The 20,559-nt window shown below is 42.3% G+C and overlaps 1 pseudogene; it reads right to left on the bottom strand.

Annotated features, from left to right (window-relative positions):
* Window positions 1-9,325: 9,325 nt before the first annotated feature.
* On the bottom strand, window positions 9,326-9,888 carry LOC100011380 (40S ribosomal protein S5-like; annotated as a pseudogene).
* Between the last annotated feature and the right edge of the window lie 10,671 nt (window positions 9,889-20,559).

Raw genomic sequence — 20,559 nt, forward strand, 5'->3', positions numbered from 1 at the left:
AAAAAGTAGCCATCCTAAAACTTCCCAGAAGTATAGGCAGACAAGAGGACAACCAGCTGTGGGAATCTCCTCAGAGCATCTGTCTGATGTGAGGAGAGAGGTGGAGATTTTGACAGAACTGGGTCCAGCTCTGCTTCCAACCTTCAACTCATTCCTTCCTCCATAGACCTCGATGAACTCTGTCCCAGCCCGTCAAGACCATGACATTGGCCAAAGCTTTCCCATCTGACAGCAAAGTGTGGCCTTGGCAGTGGCTGCCACAGTAACAAGAAACAGACACCCAACAAGGGGGGCGCAAAAGGAGAGGAAGACAGTGTTCAGCAGCCCTTAGCACAGCCATCAAAGAATTCTGATTCTGCTTAATAATTCAATTCATTTCTCTTCATGACCCCTTATTCCCATCTCTTCACTTACCATCAAATCCAATCCTGGCAATTAGCAGTTCTCAGCTCTGCTCCTCTCTACCCAATCCTGTTCTGAAAATCAACTTGATTCTAGAGGTGGAGACAATTCCTTTTTCTTGGTAATGATTCTCACTCCTAAATAGGTTCAGAGCCTCTGGTGGAAGAGATCTTGTAGAGTAAAGCCATGAATACTCTCAGAGATAGAGAGACTCAGAAGAAGTCTTACCCTTTACCCACACTACATTTGAACCAAAGTGGTTTTCTCACAATGATATGATAGCGGTTGCCTCTGTCTCTTCACACTGGCTGTCCCCTGTGTCTTGGACATTTCTCCTCCTTCCCCATATATCTTGCAATCCTTTAGGTCTCTTTAAGCTCTACTTCAGGAGCCATCTCCTTAATGAGGCTTTGTCTGATACTTCCCAGGTGTTAGCGCTTTCCTTACCTCTCTCCCCCAACTAATTTTCATTTACTTTGTACTTAATTTTGTAGTCCATGTGTTCTACCCCCCATCTTTCTCCCTGTTAGAATGTAAGCCCCTTGAAGGAAGTGACTTTCCCATTCTTGTCATTGTTCATCAATTATGTCCCACTCTTCATGATCCCATTTGGGGTTTTCTTGGCATTTCTCATTTTCCATTTCTAGCCTTTATGTATTTAGCATTTAGCACAATGGAACATGTAGAAGGAACTTAATTGCTTGTTGAATTGAATGAGAAGGTGAAAAACTAAGAGGAGCAGAAAGAGAGAAGAAGGCATGACATAGGTAGATTCTGGAGACAGTAAGAATGAGACAAAGAAAAGCATAAAGAATAAACCAAAAAACTAAAATGGAGATCTGGAGAAATGGAGAGGCCAGAAAGCCAGAGACAGTAAAAGGCTATTCTCACTGGAGCACATTTTCCTTCTCTCTGTCTCTGTCTCCTCTGTCTGTCTGTCTCTCTCTCACCCTTACCTTCTGTCTTAGAATCAGTACTAAGTATCAGTACCAAGGGAGGAGAGCGGTAAAGCTAGGCAATGGGGTTTAAGTGACTTGTTGAGGTTCACACAGCTAGGAAGTGTTGGGGATCAAAATTGAACCCAGGACTTCCTGTCTGAAGTCTTGGTACTCAATCCACTGAGCCACCTATCTGCTTCCTGTTTTCCTTTTCAATGATCTAACTCTTCTTTCACTCACTGCCCATTCTCTCTAGCCTCTGGTGTATCACTTAGCCCAGTGATGGGCCACATCCTCTTGCCCACCTCAAGCTCTCCTGGGGCTCCTGCTCTATCTCCCTCTTTGTCCTCTGTGTCTGGTTATAGATGCTTTAGGGTGTTGGGAGCAGGGGGATTTGCTGGCCTTCAAGACAATTTTCCAGGCTGAAGTCAGAGCAGAGGGTCATTACTGTGCTTGCCTTTGTCTCCTCCAAAAATGAATGGGAGGGTAGCTTGCTCCCAGGCCCCTGAGGCTTTATGGGAGAATTCCAGGGCTCTCTCCATATTCTCCTGTTGCTTCATCTGTCACACATAATAAGGAACAGATTAAGTAATTCCAGGTGATCATGTCAGCCGATTCTACCTAATCCTTTACAGGAAATGCAGCCTAATCAGAATTACCAAGCAATCCCAGAAATTCATTTGTCTTCCTCTCCTTGTCAGGGGAGACAGTCACGTGTGTGTTGAGGGGCACAGAAAAGGAGAGAGAGAGAGAGAGAGAGAGAGAGAGAGAGAGAGAGAGAGAGAGAGAGAGAGAGAGCATCATTTACAGCCAACAAGGAAAACCAACCATTCCCTAGACTCTGAGAGCTGGGTCTCAGGCCCCCAAAGGAATCCTGGAATTGTAATGGAGTGAGGGGGCTCACTGAGACAGGAATGAAGGAATTAGGAATGAATGCTTCTTTCCTTATACAAAGACAAAAAAGGAAAACTATTGTCTGGTCACAAAAAGTACTAGAGTTGTTTGCATAGTTTATATAATTGTGCAGTTGAAGTGGAGATTATGTAGAAATGCCTTCATTTCAGTGAAAGACTATTAAAGGGACATCACCTGGAGGAAGTTAATGAAGGCAGTAGACTTACTAAGACTGAGAGACTGGATGCAAAGAAGGAGGGAGGGAAGGAAGGAAGAAAGAAAAAAGGTAAGAAAGGAGGGAAAGAAGAACAGAAAGGAAGAAAGGAAGGAGGAAAGAAGGGAAGGAAGAGAAGAGGAAAGGAGGGAAGGAAAGAATAAAGAAAGAAAAAAGGTAAGAAAGGAGGGAAAGAAGAACAGAAAGAAAGGAAGAAAGAAGTGTAGAAAGGGAGGGAGGGAAAGAGGAAGAAAGGAGGGAAGGAAGGAGGGAAGGAAGGAAAGGAAGAGGGAAGGAGAAGATGGAAAGAACAGGAAGGAAGGATGGGAGGGAGAGAGGAAGGGAAGAAGGGGGGAAGGAGGAAAAGAGGAAGGAAAGGAGAGAGGACTGTGAAGACTATTATTGGGTATTGGGAAAAATCTAGTCTAGCTTGGAGGAAGCTATGTGCAAGAGGTCTGGACTAACTAGAGAATGGACTCAGAGAATGAATCCTTACAGGAAAAGGAGACAGTCACTGAAAGAAAAGAAAAGAATTAAGAAATCAAAATAAGTCAATGAAACTTCCTTGCCAAGGCACTGCGGGAGGTGGGGAGGGCAGAGACATTTGAACCCCCCACCCCCATCTCTCTTTTCTCTCTCCCCTCCCCCTGCTCTAGCAGGAGATGCAGGGACTCATCAACCTCTCAGTCCACATCTGGCCTCTGATTGAATAGACCTGCAATTCATCCATCTCCCCACACGCCTGCAAATTTGGAACAGCTCAGTTTGTGACTGGGAGGGGGTGGGGAGTGAAATGGCAGGATACCCCAGCCCAGAAAGGAAGAAGAGACTGACAGAGTGACAAAGATAGGAATGGCATGAGGGGGCAGTAGGACAAAGAGGCATAAAGAGAGACAGACATATAGCCAGAAGACCGGAGAAACAGTGATTGACCTCAGGGTGCCTGGGAGTTGGGATGGCTCATGACAGGTTCAGATGAACTCCAATTCAGCTGAAAGGAGGAGACTTCAGAAATGTTCACTCAGTCATTAATTCAAATAAATTCTATTCAGCAAGCATACATTAAGCACACACTACATATAAGGCACTGTGCTAAGCCCTTGGGTTACAAAAGACAAAATTAAAACATTCCCTCCCTAGATAGTCCACATCCTTCTTAGGGTAAGACTTGGAGAGATACAAGGTGTATCCAAAATGCAAATGCAAACTAATTTGCTAGGGAGACTAACAATTAGGAGAATCAGAAAAAAACTTCTGTTAGGAAGTAGTACCTGAACTGAGCCTTGAAGGAAGCTAAACATTCCAAGAGGTCTAAGTAGGAAGAGAATGTATTCCAGGAAGAGGACATAGCCTTTTCAAAGGCACAGAGATGGGATGATAGGATCAGGGGAAAACAAAAATGCCATTTTGGAAAGGCAAATTGAAGCTGAATCATAAAGAATTTATACACCAAATTAAGGAGTTTGTATTTTATCTTAGAGGTAAGAGGGAGCCACTGATATTCTTGAGCAGAGGAATCATACCACAAGACCTGGAAGGAAAGAAGGAAGAAAGAACGGAAGGAGGGATGGAAGGAAGGGAAGATTTAGGAAGATTTTTTTTTTTTTTGCAGTCATATAGAGGAAGGCTGGGAGGCTGGGAAAGGGAAGAGAATGGAAAAAGGGAGACAAATTAGCAGGCTACTGCAATAGTTTAGGTAAGAGATAAGTGTCTTGAACCTGGAAGGTGGCCCTGTGAGTGGAAATAATTATAATGATATTAACTGATGTTTTATGTCCTGCTCTAAAGTTACCTAAAGTTCTTCACATATATGATTTCATTTGAGCCTTAAAATAATTCTAGGCATTATTATCCCTGTGTTACAGATGAATAAACTGAGACTAATTGATGGTAAATGACTCACTCCAGACACCCAGCTATGAAATGCCAGTCAGTCAACAAGAGCTTATTAAATGCTTACTACAAGCACTGTGCTAGGTACCAGGGATACAAAGGAAGACAAAATGAATCCCTGCCCTCAAGAAGCATATGTTCTAAGGGAGAAAACAGCATGTACTTAAGGACCTGGATTCAGTCAGGGAATATATAGAATAGATGGAAGATAATCTAAGAGTGGGAAGGTCCTAGAAAATGAGAGGGGACCAGGGAAAAGGCTTCCTGAGGAAGGTAGTACTTGAATTTAGTCTTGAAGGAAACCATGGAAACTCTGAAGTGGTGGGAGATGTGAGGTAGAGAGTTTGGGGGACCAACAGAGAATAACCAATAGGACTTGGCAATTAGTGAACCTGGTGTTTGGTAGGTGGACAATGTAGCATGGGGGGTGGGTCTATTAATTTTCAAATCCTCCTTAATGCAGAAGGAGGGGTGTGGTGAGAGTCCTCTCCCTTCCTCTGTTGCTTCCAGACTCAGTCATGGATTAAGATGAAAATCTTTTCAATATTTCTCAAACACATCTGGACCCCAGGTCACTCAGTTGGTGGACATCTTAGTTTGGTGGCATATGGTGACGTTGGGAGAAAGGGTCATTTCAGGGGAATGGATGATGGGATCATAGGCCTGACAGCTGGAAGAGTTCTTAGGGAATCATCTAGTCTTTGTTTTATAGATGAGGAAACTGAGTCCCTGAGACCATAAATGATTTAGCCAAATGGATAGGGTTAGAACAATGAGAACCAGTTGAGTGGTTGAGGAGAGAGGGCCAGGGGCTGGGGGAATAAGGACATCATTCCCCTCAGAGAAATTCAGTCTTCTTTCCCACCCCCAATGAGATACCATTGAGCAATAAACTATATCCAGGACATGGAGAAAACTAGTCATTTGTACTGTTCACAATCCAAATGGCTAGTGGTGAAGGGAGGGGATTAGACTTAGTAGAATTTTAGGATTGAAAGAAAAGGGAGGGAAAGGAAAGACTAAATGGACCCATACAGGTCTGGGTGGGGATTGTCAAGGTATCAGTGGGAGCATATGTCCCAGCCATCCTCATCGGTGAGTATGCAGGTATATTCATGTGTGTCAGTGTCTGCTTGTCAGAGCATCCACCATCTGGAAAGGCAATTGGGGAATGTTGCTAAAAAATTGCTTGGGAGAGTTAGTCATGGGCTGATGGAAGGTGTGTGTGTGTGTCTTGGCAAGTTCAATTGGATTTGTTGGGGATGGAGTAGTGAGGAGTGTGATGGATTTCCTTTAATGGTTTTTTCTCCTCTCAACCCCCTTTCCCAATTCCCTCCTCAGCACTAGATTGATGCTTATTGAATATCAAACTGCTTCCTGCATAGAAATGCCACTATCACCCAGGCTACCTTATCTCCTGTGTTCTCTGTTTGGGGACAAAAACCAACAACCCAGAGCCAATTAGATCAATTCTGTTCTTTGGATTAGTCTTTATAATGTGGCCCTACACTGGATCAAAGAAATATTGGATTTAAGGTTGGGAGTGATCTGACTTAGATATCAAACCTGTAGATTGGTAGAGTCTAGGATACCTAGGATTGATCCCAAGCAAGTTTCTAAGAGGACACATAGTCATCCCTTCCCTTTTGGAATCAAGGTCTACAACAGAATGTCTAGATCAGGATAATAGGACTATAGAATTTCAAGTCTGAAAGAATGATAGATATGTTTTCAAGCCCAAAACTTCCATTTCACAGAGAGAGAAATTAAGTTCCAGAGAGGTCCTCTTCCTCCTCTTCCTCCTCCTCCTCCTTCTCTTCTCCTCCTCGTCCTCGTCCTCGTCCTCCTCCTCCTCCTCCTCCTCCTCCTCCTCCTCCTCCTCCTCCTCCTTCTCCTTCTCCTCCTCCTCCTCCTCCTCCTCCTCCTCCTCCTCCTCCTCCTCCTCCTCCTCCTCCACTTCCTGCCTTGAGGAGCTTCCAGGCTAATGGATAAGGCAAAATGCAAACAATCATGTACAAAGAAGCAATCTACCATATAAAGAGGAAATGATTCACAGAGAGAAGGCACTAGAAGTAAGGGAGATCAGGAAAGGCTTCCTGGAGAAAGTGGGACTTTAGTTGGGGCTTGAAGGAAATCAGGGAAGCCAAGAGGAAGAAATGACAAGGGAGAACCTTCTAGGCTTGGGGAATAGCCAGTGAAAATGCCCAAAGGATGTCTTTCGAATCCCCTGCTCACCAAGATGCCCAACTTCTTGCCAACCTTGACCTTGGATTCTCAGAGGCATATTCCTCTCTACTTGCTTGTCTACCTGGCCTTCTGATCTCCTGTCTGCTTGCTTGGAGTTCTCATAACTGGTACTACTATTTGGCATCTCAAGTCCAACATATGCTTGGCATTCCCCCACTCTCAACCACGACCTTGATTCCCCGTTACAGTAAGGGGAATCAGTCCCTCTTTTCTTCCAAGGGCTCAACTCCGTGGCTCTCCCCACGAAGCAAAATAGAACCCTGGCTCAGTTTTCAGATACATACATGCCCACATATATTTAAATAATTATTTCAATATAATTGGTTTCCTTTGTAATCCTGTGCATTAAACAACATGATTCTGAGAAGGGCTTCACGAGACTGCCCATGGGGTTCATCACCCAACAAAATGTTAAGAACCCTGGACTAAATCTTTACACCACCCATGTGACTTGTGAGTCCCTGAGCTTTGACTGAGACAACAAAAGGGCTGGAAGCAGAAGACCTCAGATTATCAGTGTATGGAAGGGACCTTGGTATGTCCCCTGACCTCCATGAACCCAGGGGACTTTCCTGAGTGCTGGTGCGACAAATCATTGCTATTCTATCATGAGGCAAGCTCTGAATTCCCTGGAGACTGGAGCTAAAAACCCTCGATCTCCCAGATTGGGCTCACAAGTCAGGAGATACAGCATGTTGGAACACTCAAAGTAGCAACTTTCTCCACCAATGCAGAATGTCATTTCTGCAGTATATAATTTTATTCACTTGCTTAGAACAGCAGTTCTCAAACATTTTAGTCTCAGGACTCCTTTATATTCCTTAAAAAAAAACCCAACACCAAAAAAACTCTTTACCTTCCATCTTCACTGTGTATTGATTCCAAGGCAGAAGAGTGGTAAGGGCTAAGCAATTAGGGTTAAGTGACTTGCTTAGGGTCACACAGCTAGGCAGATTTATATCTAGGACCTCCCTTCCTTAGGCCTGGCTCTTTAGCCACCAAGTCACTTACTTGCTTCAATCCTTTACATTCTTAAAAATTATGGGGGATTCCAAAGAGCTTTTGTTTCTAAATATCTATTGATATTCACCATATTAGAAATTAAAGCATCTTTTTTTTTATGAAAATAGCTTTGATCTTTTATACTCCTTGAAAGAGGGAGTTTCTTCTTCTACCTTTGAGAGCTCTGAAGTTTTGAGAACCATTTTCTTGGCTACTTAGAAGTTAATTGAGGGACAGCAATGTAGCACAGTAGATAGAGCCTGGAGTGGGGATGCCAAGGGACTGGGTTGAAATCTGACCTCGGATCCTTCCTAGCTGTGTAATGCTGGGCAAGGCACTTAACCCCAACTGCCTAGTTCCTGCCACTCTCCTGCCTTAGAATTGATAGTACTGATTCTAAACCAGAACTTAATTGACTTTCCCACGATAATATAACTTGCATGTGAGAAAAGCAAAGCCTTGAATGTAGGTAGGTCTCCCTAATTCCAAGTTCTGCTTCCTGTAGATCAAGCTGCTATTATTATTTAATCAATAAATCAATCAACATTTATTAAGTCCCTACTATGTGCCAGGCACTGTGCTGAGCTCCAGATTATTTATTATTACCAATAGTTCTTATTTCTATATCATTTTAAGGTACACAAAGAGCTTTTTTTTTTCTTAACAACTCTGAGTTGTTAACTATTCTCTCATCCCCATTCTATACATGAGGAGACTGGTAGCTAGGTGGCACAGTAGATAGAGTCCCTTATCTTGAATCAGAAAGATTCTTCTTCCTGAGTTCAAATCTGGCTTCAGATACTTACTAGCTATGTGACCCTAGGCAAGTCACTTAACTCTGTGTGCCTCAGTTTCATCATCTGTAAAATGAACTAGAAAAGGAAATAAACCACTTGACTATCTTTGCCAAGAAAACCTCATATGGGGTGGCAAAGAGTCAGACAAGTCTGAAATGCAATTGAACAACAAGAAACCTCAATGGATAGAATGATTCCCCCAAACCACACATAATTAGTAAGTTTCTGAGTTGGGATTTGAATCCAGATTCTAATTGATTCCAAAGTCAGTGCACTTTCCACTACACCCCATATTCTGAGGGTTCCAAGGTACTGTCCCACCCTCTTCCAGGGTTCAAGCCTCTCATACTATCCTTAGCAAGGTAGAGAGGCATAATAGGAATAGTTAGGGTTCATGTCATTTAGATTATTTCATTTCATTCTTTCAACAACATTCTGAGGTAGGTGCTATTATTATCTATGTATTTTATAAATATTGATTTTATTTTTATAATATATTATACACTTATATATAAAATATAAATATATTTTTATAAAAATTTATAAATATTTATTTTTATAGACATGGAAATTGAGACTTTGAAAAAGTAAGTTACTTCTTCAAACTCTCATAGCTGGGAAGTGTAAGTGGCAAGATTTACATTCAGGTCTTCCCAATTCCAAGAGCAGCATTTTATCCACTACAGCACATGAGAAGTTATTTCAGTTCCATAACTTCTTCCCTCCTTTTTTACTTCTATTTTTTTCTCCCTTTCTTGTAGCTATAAATGGGAATTCTAGGCTCAAACTTTCTCGAGGGTAGGAGAGGGCCTAGGAACTTGAAATATCATTTCCAGAAAGAACTCTAGTTAGAATATTATTTCTAGTAACTTAGGATATTTTCTGAAGACCCTGCCAGGGCAGGGGGTATTTATTGTAGACAGGGGCCGCTGCCAGGATCATTGGTTAGACTTGACCACATGCTCCAGCTCATCTTCCTTCTTGATGGTATAAGAGTTGGAGGAGCTCTTGGCAGCATGGTTGAGCTCATTGGCCAAGCACTCGGCAATGTCCTTGATGTTCTGGAAGCCAGCCTTTTCGACTCCTGTGCAGAAGAGTCAGATGACTTCGTTCATTGGCTGGTGCCTCAGGGTGCCCACCAGCCCAATCCTAGTGGAGTCCTCCCGGGGACCACTGTTGATGATGGTACTGATGGGAACTTGCAGCAGGTTCTCCATGGTGAGCAGGTAGATGATCTCAAAAGCCTGCTTGATAATGCACTTGGTCATGAGCTTCTTGTCATTGTTGGGGCTGTGCATCATCATGGAGTTGGCAAGCTGCTCCAAGATGGGGTACTAGACCTTGAGGACTGCTTGGCACTGTGTGGCAGGTTCTCCTTAATGGCAAAGTAGTCCTGCAGGGTGATGTTGTTGATTTGCACTTCGCCCATGTTCCACTTGCCTAACAGCTTGATGTCAGGGGTCTTAGCCACAGTCTGTGCAGGGACCTCCCACTCAGTCATGTTTGGGTTTAGTTCTTGGTTGTCGTGTCCTTTGGGGCACTAGGAGGGATTCCTCTAGACGCCTGCTTCAGGGGCTCACTCTTTGCTCTATGAGCCTGGCACAGGCTGGAATATAATTTCCAGGATATTATTTCTAGAAATATAGTTAGAATATCATTGTTAGTAATTTAGGATATAATTTCTAGAAATAATTCTAGTTAGAATATAACTTTGAGTAACAGGATATCATTTCTAGAAATAATTCATTAGAATATTATTAATAATAATTTAGGATATAATTTCTAGAAATAATTTTGGTTAGAATAATATTTTGAGTAATTTGGGGTATCATTTCTAGAAAGCATTCTAGTTAGAACATAATTTTGAGTAACTTAGGATATCATTTCTAGAAAGAATTCTAGTTAGAATATAATTTTGAGTAACAGGATATCATTTCTAGAAAGAATTCATTAGAATATTAATAATAATTTAGGATATAATTTCTAGAAATAATTCTAGTTAGAATATAACTTTGAGTAACAGGATATCATTTCTAGAAATAATTCATTAGAATATTATTAATAATAATTTAGGATATAATTTCTAGAAATAATTTTGGTTAGAATAATATTTTGAGTAATTTGGGGTATCATTTCTAGAAAGCATTCTAGTTAGAACATAATTTTGAGTAACTTAGGATATCATCTCTAGAAAGAATTCTAGTTAGAACACAATTTTGAGTAATTTAGGATATCATCTCTAGAAATAATTCTACTTAGAATATAATTTTGAGTAATTTGGATATCATTTCTAGAAAGCATTCTAGTTAGAACATAATTTTGAGTAACTTAGGCTATCATTTCTAGAAAGAATTCTAGTTAGAATATAATTTTGAGTAACAGAATATCATTTCTAGAAAAAATTCATTAGAATATTATTAATAATAATTTAGGATATAATTTCTAGAAATAATTTTGGTTAGAATATTATTTTGAGTAATTTAGGGTATCATTTCTAGAAAGCATTCTAGTTAGAACATAATTTTGAGTAACTTAGGATATCATCTCTAGAAAGAATTCTAGTTGGAGCATAATTTTGAGTAACTTAGGATATATTAGATATTTAATCATTAGGTTTTAAGCTCTTTGAAGGCAGGCATTGTCTTTTGTCTCTTTTTTGTATCCCTAGCACTTAACACAGTGTCTGGCACATAGTAGGTGCTTAATAGATTGATTATCACGAGAATAGGGGAGAAGGTGTGTCCATGTTGGGGTGTGTGCCTGGGTGTCTATTTGCATTAGACATAATGAAAACGCTCTCCTTGCTCTCCCCCCAAAGTACTATTACTGACATCACTCTGAGAGTTATCAGTGTGCATAGAGGCCAGGCAGCACAACCTGTCAGACAGTCTGCAACACTACTAAGACCCTTCCTAGCTCTCATTTGGGAGAGGGGGAAATGAACTGACCTACTCTGGCCTGCAGAAATCACCTGCCTTTCTTCCCTAATTCTTTCCTAAAAGGTCTCCCTAGGGCTCCGGCTCCTAGCTGGGCACCTTGTCCAAGGCAGCCCCTTTCAGACCCCTCCAGGGTCCCTGACTTCTTATCCTCCATCCATAGCTCTCCTATCCCACCAGTCTAATCTGATTTTAAAGAAGGGGGTTCAGGGAAGGTAATGTTGTGGATTCAGAGACAGAAGTCCCCCAAGAATGTCCTTCCCAAAGTAACTTCCCCAGAACTTCCAACCAAACCAGGAAGGAAGGGCACACACATACACAAAACTCTCCCTCGCCTCCCTCCCTCCAAAGGGAGAAGCTCTTTTCTCCCCTCTGGGCCTCCGGCCCCAAGTGGAACTCCTGGACATGAAGTTCCAGGCCAGCAGAACTCAAGAGGGCCCCCCAGATCCTGCCAGCCAAGTCCCTGAGCCCGAGCCACTTGTTATCCTCCAATCCGTCCCTGGAGCCCAACCCAGAACATTGTGATTCAGCCAAAGCTTGGCCCCCAAACACATCGTTGCCCTCTGCTCTCTGAACATTTCCAGAGTGCAGTCTTACAAGCTGGGCCCAGTCATGGGGACATCGTGGGGACACCGAGGGTCCCTGGCTGCCGCAGGAACATCTGCTGAGGCATTTACCAAGTTAATAGATTAGCTCTGAGAACTGGGCAGGTGTTTTTCACCAAAGCCAGAAAACATCAAAATCAGATTGCTCTCCAAGCCTTTTCCGTGCAGGCAATCGAGTTAGAATGACTCATACGGTCTAACAGATAATAAAACACACATAACATTTGCTTTAAGGTACAGGTGGGGGTATTTTGTCCCGCGCTTAGGAGAAACAAAAACTAACTCTATTTGGGAATAGAGTAATTGAATACAGATGGGAGGAGGTAAATGAAAGAATTTAGCAAATATCTCAGTGGAATAGCTAATGGGAATGAGACAGAATAGGAAATTAAAAATTATTCGAAGCAGATGGACCATTCTTTGAGTTTTTTAAAATTTATTAGGGCTGCAAAAAAAATGTGTCTGTTTATTTTCTACGGCCATGAAATTAATGACTTGGTGAGTTTTGCTTGTGCAATTTTATGACTGCTATGTCATCTGTCATAATTTGGGTGCTGTTTGATATGGATTTATGAATGTCGCAGCCCCCTCCCCCCCACTGTGATTTATTGGTCTTGGTCATATGTGAATTAGACCATCACCTTTCTTAGGGAGAAATGCCAATGACAGATTGAACCAGCAGGCCCCAAGCTGGGGCCACAGGGATTTCCCCAGCCCCCATGGCAGGTCTGTGAGCTGTGGGGGTCCATTTAGGGGCTGGGGGTGTGGTATAGGAACAAGAACACCTCGAGCTTCCTCAATTGGGGTGATCACTTCCTGCCCCTGCTCAGTGAGGCACAGAGGGAGAAGGAAAAAGATATGTCAGGGGCTCCCTATGGGCTTCCCTCCCTTGGAATTTAGCTACAAGCAGGAATCAAGGGGTTTTCTTTTGTGCTCAACTCATCAGATGGTTGCTTGCCTAGGGTACCTAACACAGAAGAGCTTAACCTCTGCCCTATCTATGCCAAAGGATCCTCGAAGATATTGCTGTAGAGGGGGACGTCTGGGGATGCCAAGTCCCAAGATTTGCTCAGAGCGATGTTACCATACTCTTGTCTGAGGCCAGTGACCCCTTGGGAACTTGTGAGCTTGTCCAGGATAGACTGTATTAAAAGATTGGGAGTAGCTTCCATCCTAGCCCCATCACTACATCCCAAGCAGATGGACTCTCTCCAGGAGGCCAGCTCCCTCTGCCTTCTTGACATTGCCTTGGCCCCATTCCAGCTCCAGTTCCCATCCCCTCTCTTTCCTCTCTACCCCACCTCCCCCATCCCATCCCAAGATGACTAATAGCATCCACAGACCATGTGTTCTAGAGCAGCAGGGGGTTGACATCCAAAGAGAGAGGATGCCGTAGGCTGGGGAACAGAGAAGGAAAGAATCGCTCTAGCAGGCAGTGGTCATTGTCTGTCATGGCTGTTTGCCAAGGAGCCTCGAGGGAGGGGCATTGAGAGGGTAGAGAGGAGAAGACGACCAGGGGCAGAGCCTGATACTTGCTTGGTTCTGTCTTCATGACCTTTGACTGGTCATTAATCATTTTCATTAGTTAGGTGCTTCACACCAACAGTGAACAGAGTTAGGGGGGATCTTGAGTTGGCAGTACTGGTCGCTCTCTCTATGTCCCTTTGTACTTTATGGAACTTTCAAACACTCGTCACCCCTAAATTGCTGGTAGAAGATGACTAGAATAGGGTACTTCCCAGTTCAGTGATCCCCCTGTTCCCAGCCCAAAACCATAATGGGGATTATATCCCATGTGGCATGGGTCTACAAGGGTAGACCTGTCTGTTTCTAAGAAGGGCTGACCTACTCTTCCCTGGTATGATGGCATCCAGAACAAAGGACTCTTCCAGAGTCTAGGACCTTGAAACCCCTGGCTGCCTTTTCTACTTGGTTTTTCATTCCCAAGTAGAGGCGATTAGTAGTCCTGAGATGAGCATAACTTGGAGGTAAACATGAGGATTGGAGAGGCTGGAGTTTTTAAGTTCCTTAGTTGGTGACACCTGAGGAATCTAGGTTGGTGTAAGGCAAGTGCTTTGTAAAATAGTGTATAAACATAACTACTGCTAATAATGATTTCTTTTTTCCTAAGCAAAAACGAGCTAATGCAGATAATCTTGTTATCTAAAAGAAAATAGACTATCAAACCACATTTAGATAATTTAGTAGCATTTCTGTCTTCCGTGGGGACAAAACTGCCGTGTGTGTGTGTGTGTGTGTGTGTGTGTGTGTGTGTGTGTGTGTGTGTGTGTGTGTGTGTGTGTGAGAGAGAGAGAGAGAGAGAGAGAGAGAGAGAGAGAGAGAGAGAGAGAGAGAGAGAGAGAGAGAGAGAGAGAGAGAGAGAGAGAGAGAGAGAGAGAGAGAGAGAGAGAGAGAGAGAGAGAGAGAGAGAGAGAGAGAGAGAGAGAGAGAGAGAGAGAGAGAGAGAGAGAGAGAGAGAGAGAGAGAGAGAGAGAGAGAGAGAGAGAGAGAGAGAGAGAGAGAGAGAGAGAGAGAGAGAGAGAGAGAGAGGAAGGGAGAGAGGAAGGGAGAGAGGAAGGGAGAGAGAGAGAGAGAGTGAGAGAGAGAGAGAGAGAGAGAGAGAGAGAGAGAGAGAGAGAGAGAGAGAGAGAGAGATTTGGAACCTGGGTGTTTTGTCTGCAAAGGCAGCACCTATTCCAAGATATGGTGCATCACAGTGGTCCCTGAGGCTGAGGGATGAGAGGTATCCTAGAAGCAAATGGAAGAGGTATAGGAAGAGGTCAACTTGATCTTTTAAAAGTGGCCTCAGATAATCCCCATGGCAGATAATGAAGAAGGGTTGGCATGTACACCTTCATTCTCTTGGGCCTGGCTGGACTTGTGCATGTCAGTACTGGCCCAGATGTGTCCTCCAGCCCCAAGGTCAGCCACACTGCTCAGGGCAGCCTGGGAGGCCCCTCCCCCAGCCCCAGCTGCAAAGATTCTTTCAGATCCCAGTCCTTGGCCCTGAAGGGGCAAGATTTATGGGGAGATTTCAGTTTTGGTAGCTGGACTGGGGTTTCCTGAATGCTTTTCATCCAGATGGCCCCTGGAGAACAAGGTTGGATGAGATTTATTTTCTGGGAAGAGAGAATGTGAAGGAGAAATAAGGGAGGGGAGGGGGTGCCAGCCTTTGGCCAAGGACTGCCCCAGGGGGTGAAAACTTCTCCAGTCTTTGAATAAAGGAAATGAGCCCCTTTGAAATGCTCTGGGGCTGTCCTGGTTTAGCAGCCTGGTGTGATTCTCAGGGCTTGGAAGTTGTGAGGGAGAATGAAAAAACAGACTTAGGAGAAAGGGGTAAAATGTTGGAGATTTTTTTCTGCTAGAAGCAGAGGATGAGGAGACTAGATAGAAAATGGGCAGTTTTTCATCCCTTCCTTTCTCTGAACCCTTTATAGTATTTATCATCTACACCAGTGATGTCAAACTCAAATAGAAACCCAGGCCACTAAACAGTACATAAATATCCTTGTGGGATGCTCCCTGACTTAGAAAGCCTCGTATTAACATTATGTTTTGTTGTATTTATATTTACTTTATTACATATTTCCCACTTCCATTTTAATTTAGTTCTGCCTCTATGGGGAATGTTGTGGGCTCAATTGGACTCAGGCTACATGTTTGATACCTTTCAACCACGTCACACATAGAAAATTATGGAGTCTACAAAATCTACTCCCTTGTTGCCTGTCAGTGGTATTCGAAAGATAGCTCCAACAGACTTGGGAATGATAGTTAAATTTCCTTCCTCTCTCCCTCCTCCTCCTTCTTCTCTCTGTCTCTGTCTCTGTCTGTCTCTCTTTCTGTCTCTCTCTCTCCTTACCTTCTGTCTTAGACTCAATACAAAGTATCACTTCCAAGGAAAGGCTAGGCAATCAAGGTTAAGTGACTTGCCCAGGGTCACACAGCTAGAACGTATGTGAGGTCAAATTTGAACCCCAAACCTCCTATCTCCAGACATGGCTCTATCCTAGCTGTCCCCTAATAAATGCTTAGTAATTGACTAACTATAAGCTGGTTTGCAGGACAAAACAGATTTCCCCGAGTGGTTGGTGTAGTGTTCCTTTAAATAACCTGTGTGTTCTATATAAGAGACAAGAGCTATGGGATCTATGTGAATAATGATTATGATGATGATAATCACCAGCATTTATATAATGACAAAGTTTGTAAAATACTTTACATGTTATCTCGTTTGCTTCTCACAACAACCCTGTCAAATAGATGCTACTATTCTTTGTATCTTGAGAGCCTCACATAGTACCATTTTACAGATGTGTAAACTGAGGCTGAAAGGTTAAGTGACTTGTCCAGGGTCCCACGGCTAGTAAATATCTGAGGTGGAATTTGAACTCAGGTCTTCTGGACTCCAAGTTCAGGGCTCTATCCACTAAACCACCTAAGTGCCATAAGGTTTTCAGAATAGAGACAGTGACCTGGAGGAGGTCTTTTCAGGTTGCAAACCAAAAGATTCAAAGTGATCTCTGCATACTACTAGAAAACTGGTCTCTTGGGGATGGTAACAGATCATTTAATCATTTTTGGTAACTTCTTTCTAGGAGAGGACATTTTTTTTATTGCTTTGAATAATAGTGTTATATTCTGTGCCAACAAAGGTAACAGTAACCAAACAGCAAATGATTTAAAATTCTTTTCTCTGTGGGTAATATTCTAAAAATTCACTTCAAAGCAATTAACAAAGCCTTTTGGTAATGACACAATTTAAGAGATGTTAGGAAACTTTTTAGTTTATCAGTCTGACTCCTACTCTTTGGGGCTAGGTGATTTAGCTTCTCAGACTGATAAAATGTATCTGCCTAAACAGATTTGTTACATATTTCAGTTTATCTTTCTGTCTTTGACCTTCTCTGGGAATTAAGTATTTTGGTTTAAAAGACCTTCTCTTCTATTTTTCTAGTTATAAAAGGGAGGTAGGTAATTCTTGTGGGGGAAGGGAAGGCAGGGGAAATAGACCCAGTAATGGAGTATTATTGTTCTGTTCACAGATGGCTGCTGTAGCCCAGAGAATAATTTCCACTATAGTGGGCTCTTTTGATTATCCCAAATCAGAGTGACCTCTAAAGGTTTAAGGATTAGGGCAGTTGAAGAACTGAGAACAATGGTTAATCAACTAATCAACATTTCAAAAAGCAGTCGATAAAAGGTGATAACCTCCTAAAACCCAAGTGAACAGTCACTTCAAAACCTACTAAGCCCATCTCTTCAGAGTATCTCTCCACTTTTCTTCACCTTTTATTCTCTTTCCCAGTATCCATGTGTACAAGTTATTTTCTCCTCCATCTTGTCCCATTTGCTAGTCATTATGAGAACTGCTCAAGTATTTTTAGTTTTAGTATTTCCATTCCAAAATCAAGGAGAAATAAGTTTTGGATATACGTACTAAATAAAGTTGCAGGCTTCCTATTCTTCATTTAGAGACCAGGAGAATTGAACACTATCCTCTACAGAAAACAAACATTAAGTTGTTTTTGCTATGTGATATATGATTGATCCCCCCCCCCCATCCCCACCCTTTGGATTGTTATCCCTTGATATCATAAAATCCCCCCATACTGAGTATATAAGGAACTCCCAAGGAGGAGGGCAGTGCTGGTGACTTCATGGGAGAATTTTAAGTCCTTGCTGAGAATTTTGAGATCTGGAATTTTTGCTCTTGGAAAGGCAAAACTGATCGAGCTATTTGAGATGATGTAGTTGTTCAGTTGTGTCCCATCCTTGTGACCCCAACTGAGGTTTTCTTAGGAAAGATCCTGGAGTGGTTTGCCATTTCCTTTTCCATCTCATTTTATAGATGAAGAAACTGAGGTAAGCGGGATTATATGACTCACCTTGGATCACAAAGCTGGTAAGTGAATGAGCCTGAATTTGAACTGAGGTCTTCCTGCCCTAGGCCTAGTGTTCTATCCACTGAGTTACCTAGCTGCCCCATTTGAGATAATGCAGCCCAATGAAAGGCTTAGATAGGCAGCACCTGCCTAAGCAACAGCTGGAAACAGCAATGAGGATAGAGCACAAATGAGTGTGGTTGATGGTTGCTCCCTGCTCATCACTTGCACCCAGGGAGCAGGAGAGGAAGATAGGGCTAGAGAGCTGAGAGGTGGCTGCTATTAGTGGATAAGGCACTGGACTTGGAGCAGGGAAAACTTGTGTTCAGATTTCACATCAAAACACTTACTAGCTATATGACCCTGGTTAAGTTGCTTAAAATCTCTGGGCATCAGTTTCCTTATCTATAAAATGAAGGGGTTGGACTTGGGTTTGTTTAATTTCTTGTTTTATTGCTTTGATCCTGTTTTCTCTTTACATAAAACATCTATGGCTGAGCCAGACATATATTTCCTTGTGTATACGTATTCTGGTTTTGGTCAGAGGGTACATTTTGGAAAGCTCTGGCTCTTTTAATTACACAGAAAGAAATTGGTTGCACCATAAGAAATGGAAGGCAGGTTAATTTCTTTAAAACCTTGGGAAGAATTACGAGATAATGAAGAGTGAAATGAGAAGAACCAAGAGAACAATACATACAGCTACAGATTAAGATTGAAAGAATAATTTGTGAATGTTCACCTCTAGAGAATGACCTGAAAAATGAAAAATCAAAAGACATAATCTGTATATATACTATCTGTTTTCCAGATGATGTTTTCTATGGTGTGAGGAGGAGAGGGAGAGCCCAAGGTGCCTGGAAAGAAATTTTACTAATAATTTTTTAAAAAAGAAAGAAATTGATTAAAAGTGTCCTTGGTTTAGAGCAGAGATCTCAGTTTCTGGTCAATAGTTGGAGGAGAGAAATTTCTTCTCTAACTTAAGAGCAAATGAGCTGTTAGTTTTGTAACTGATCTATCTGTCTATCTGTCTGCCTGACTGCTAACTAACCCGATTTACAAAACCCACCCCAAGTCCTTCCCTTTCCTAATGAAAGTCTCCTCAGAGTTCCAAGAACTGGACCTTGCTTTCTAGGTTCTGAGGCTTTTGAAGATCATTTTTAGTAGGTAAAGCTAATGTCATTCATATGCACTTTTATGTGGCATCTCAAATGGTGAAGATGAGTTGCACCAATTCATTCACACTCCCTTGGCCAATTCTCCATGTTATTAATACTAACAGGAGATATTTCTATATTGGAGGCAGCTAGGTGACACTGGATAGAGCACTAGATTTGAAATTGGGAAGATCCAGGTTCAAATGTGGCCTCTTGACACTCACTAGCTGGGTGACCCTGGGCAAGTCACTTCATTTCTGTTTGCCTTAATCCACTGGAGATGGAAATGGCAAATCCCTCCAGTATCTTTGCCAAGAAAACCCCATAAAAAGTCACGATGAGTCAGATATGACTGAACAACTATTGCTTTTTCTGTCCATTATCTTATTTGAGTCCCACAACAATGCTCTGAAGTGGTATAATTCCCATAAAAAATAAGTTCTATTTAATCAATAGATAATCACTTATTAAGTATGTACCAGGCATACTGCCTAGGTAGTGATGATGCAAAGACAAAAACAAAACAGTGAATTTACTTTTTATCGGATGTATTGAAGCTTATAGTCTATTGACACCTTTTGTTTTTATATATATAAGGTATATTCGTGTTGCCCATATAGGTTATCTGTCTATCTACAACTGTTTGTTTAGATGTGGCTCCCTTCAGGGTATAAACAAATATTGATTAAAATTCCTCTGCCCCTTCCCCAAGGAAGATTTTGATTATTATGTGGAAGGGAACAGAAGATAGGAGCTATCAGCCTGGCTGGCTCTGCTCTCCTCAGAGAGGGGATATTAGACTGAAATGATAGCTATCTGTCATCTTAAATACTGTTGGTCTAGGGGAAATAATTTTTAGGTTTAAGCTATGCTCTTGGTCACTATACCTTTTAACAGTGCCCCAAATTGTATCCAAAAGCTTGGCTCCTTTCTCACCAAATGCCGGTTACCAAAGACCATCATCCACAGTGAATTGTAAATAAAACCATTTCCTCAAATCAAGTAAACAGAAATGAAAGAAGTTATATAGATTAGAATGAACGAGCTCTTTCACTGGAATTGAAATATGAGAAAGAGACAGATGGACAGACATTGACAGAGTCCCAGATCTCTCTCTCACTGGGAACAGGAACATGCTCAAGGTGACAGCTCCTCTAAATGTTGGCTTCTTCTTGGAGTCTTCCTCTTCTTCCAAAGACTTCTCTCTGAAGAGAGCCTGGAAGAGTGTCTTCCCCCTCTCTGCCCTCCTCCCCATGTCCACTCTACCCAAAGTGGAGGCCTGAAACCCAAAGTCTTCATTCTTCTAAACTCTTTACTAATTCCACCCTTCTTGGGCAGGCATAGATCATCAAGTAATCCTCCTCCCCACCAATTAGGAAAGTCTTATGCAAATTAAAAACTTGAGCTCTGGTTTACACATCACAATCATTTCTGGAAATTCTACCTCTATCTATAAACCTACCCTTTCCCCCTTAAATCCACCCCTCCCCCCAAAGCAGTAATATCCACTACGGTGACCACATAGCCAAATATATCAATGCCAAAGGAGGGAGGGATATTTCATTGTTTGTACTCCAGGGCCATTATTG

The sequence above is a fragment of the Monodelphis domestica genome, chromosome 1 (assembly GCF_027887165.1).
Source record: "Monodelphis domestica isolate mMonDom1 chromosome 1, mMonDom1.pri, whole genome shotgun sequence".
Taxonomy (NCBI): domain Eukaryota; kingdom Metazoa; phylum Chordata; class Mammalia; order Didelphimorphia; family Didelphidae; genus Monodelphis; species Monodelphis domestica.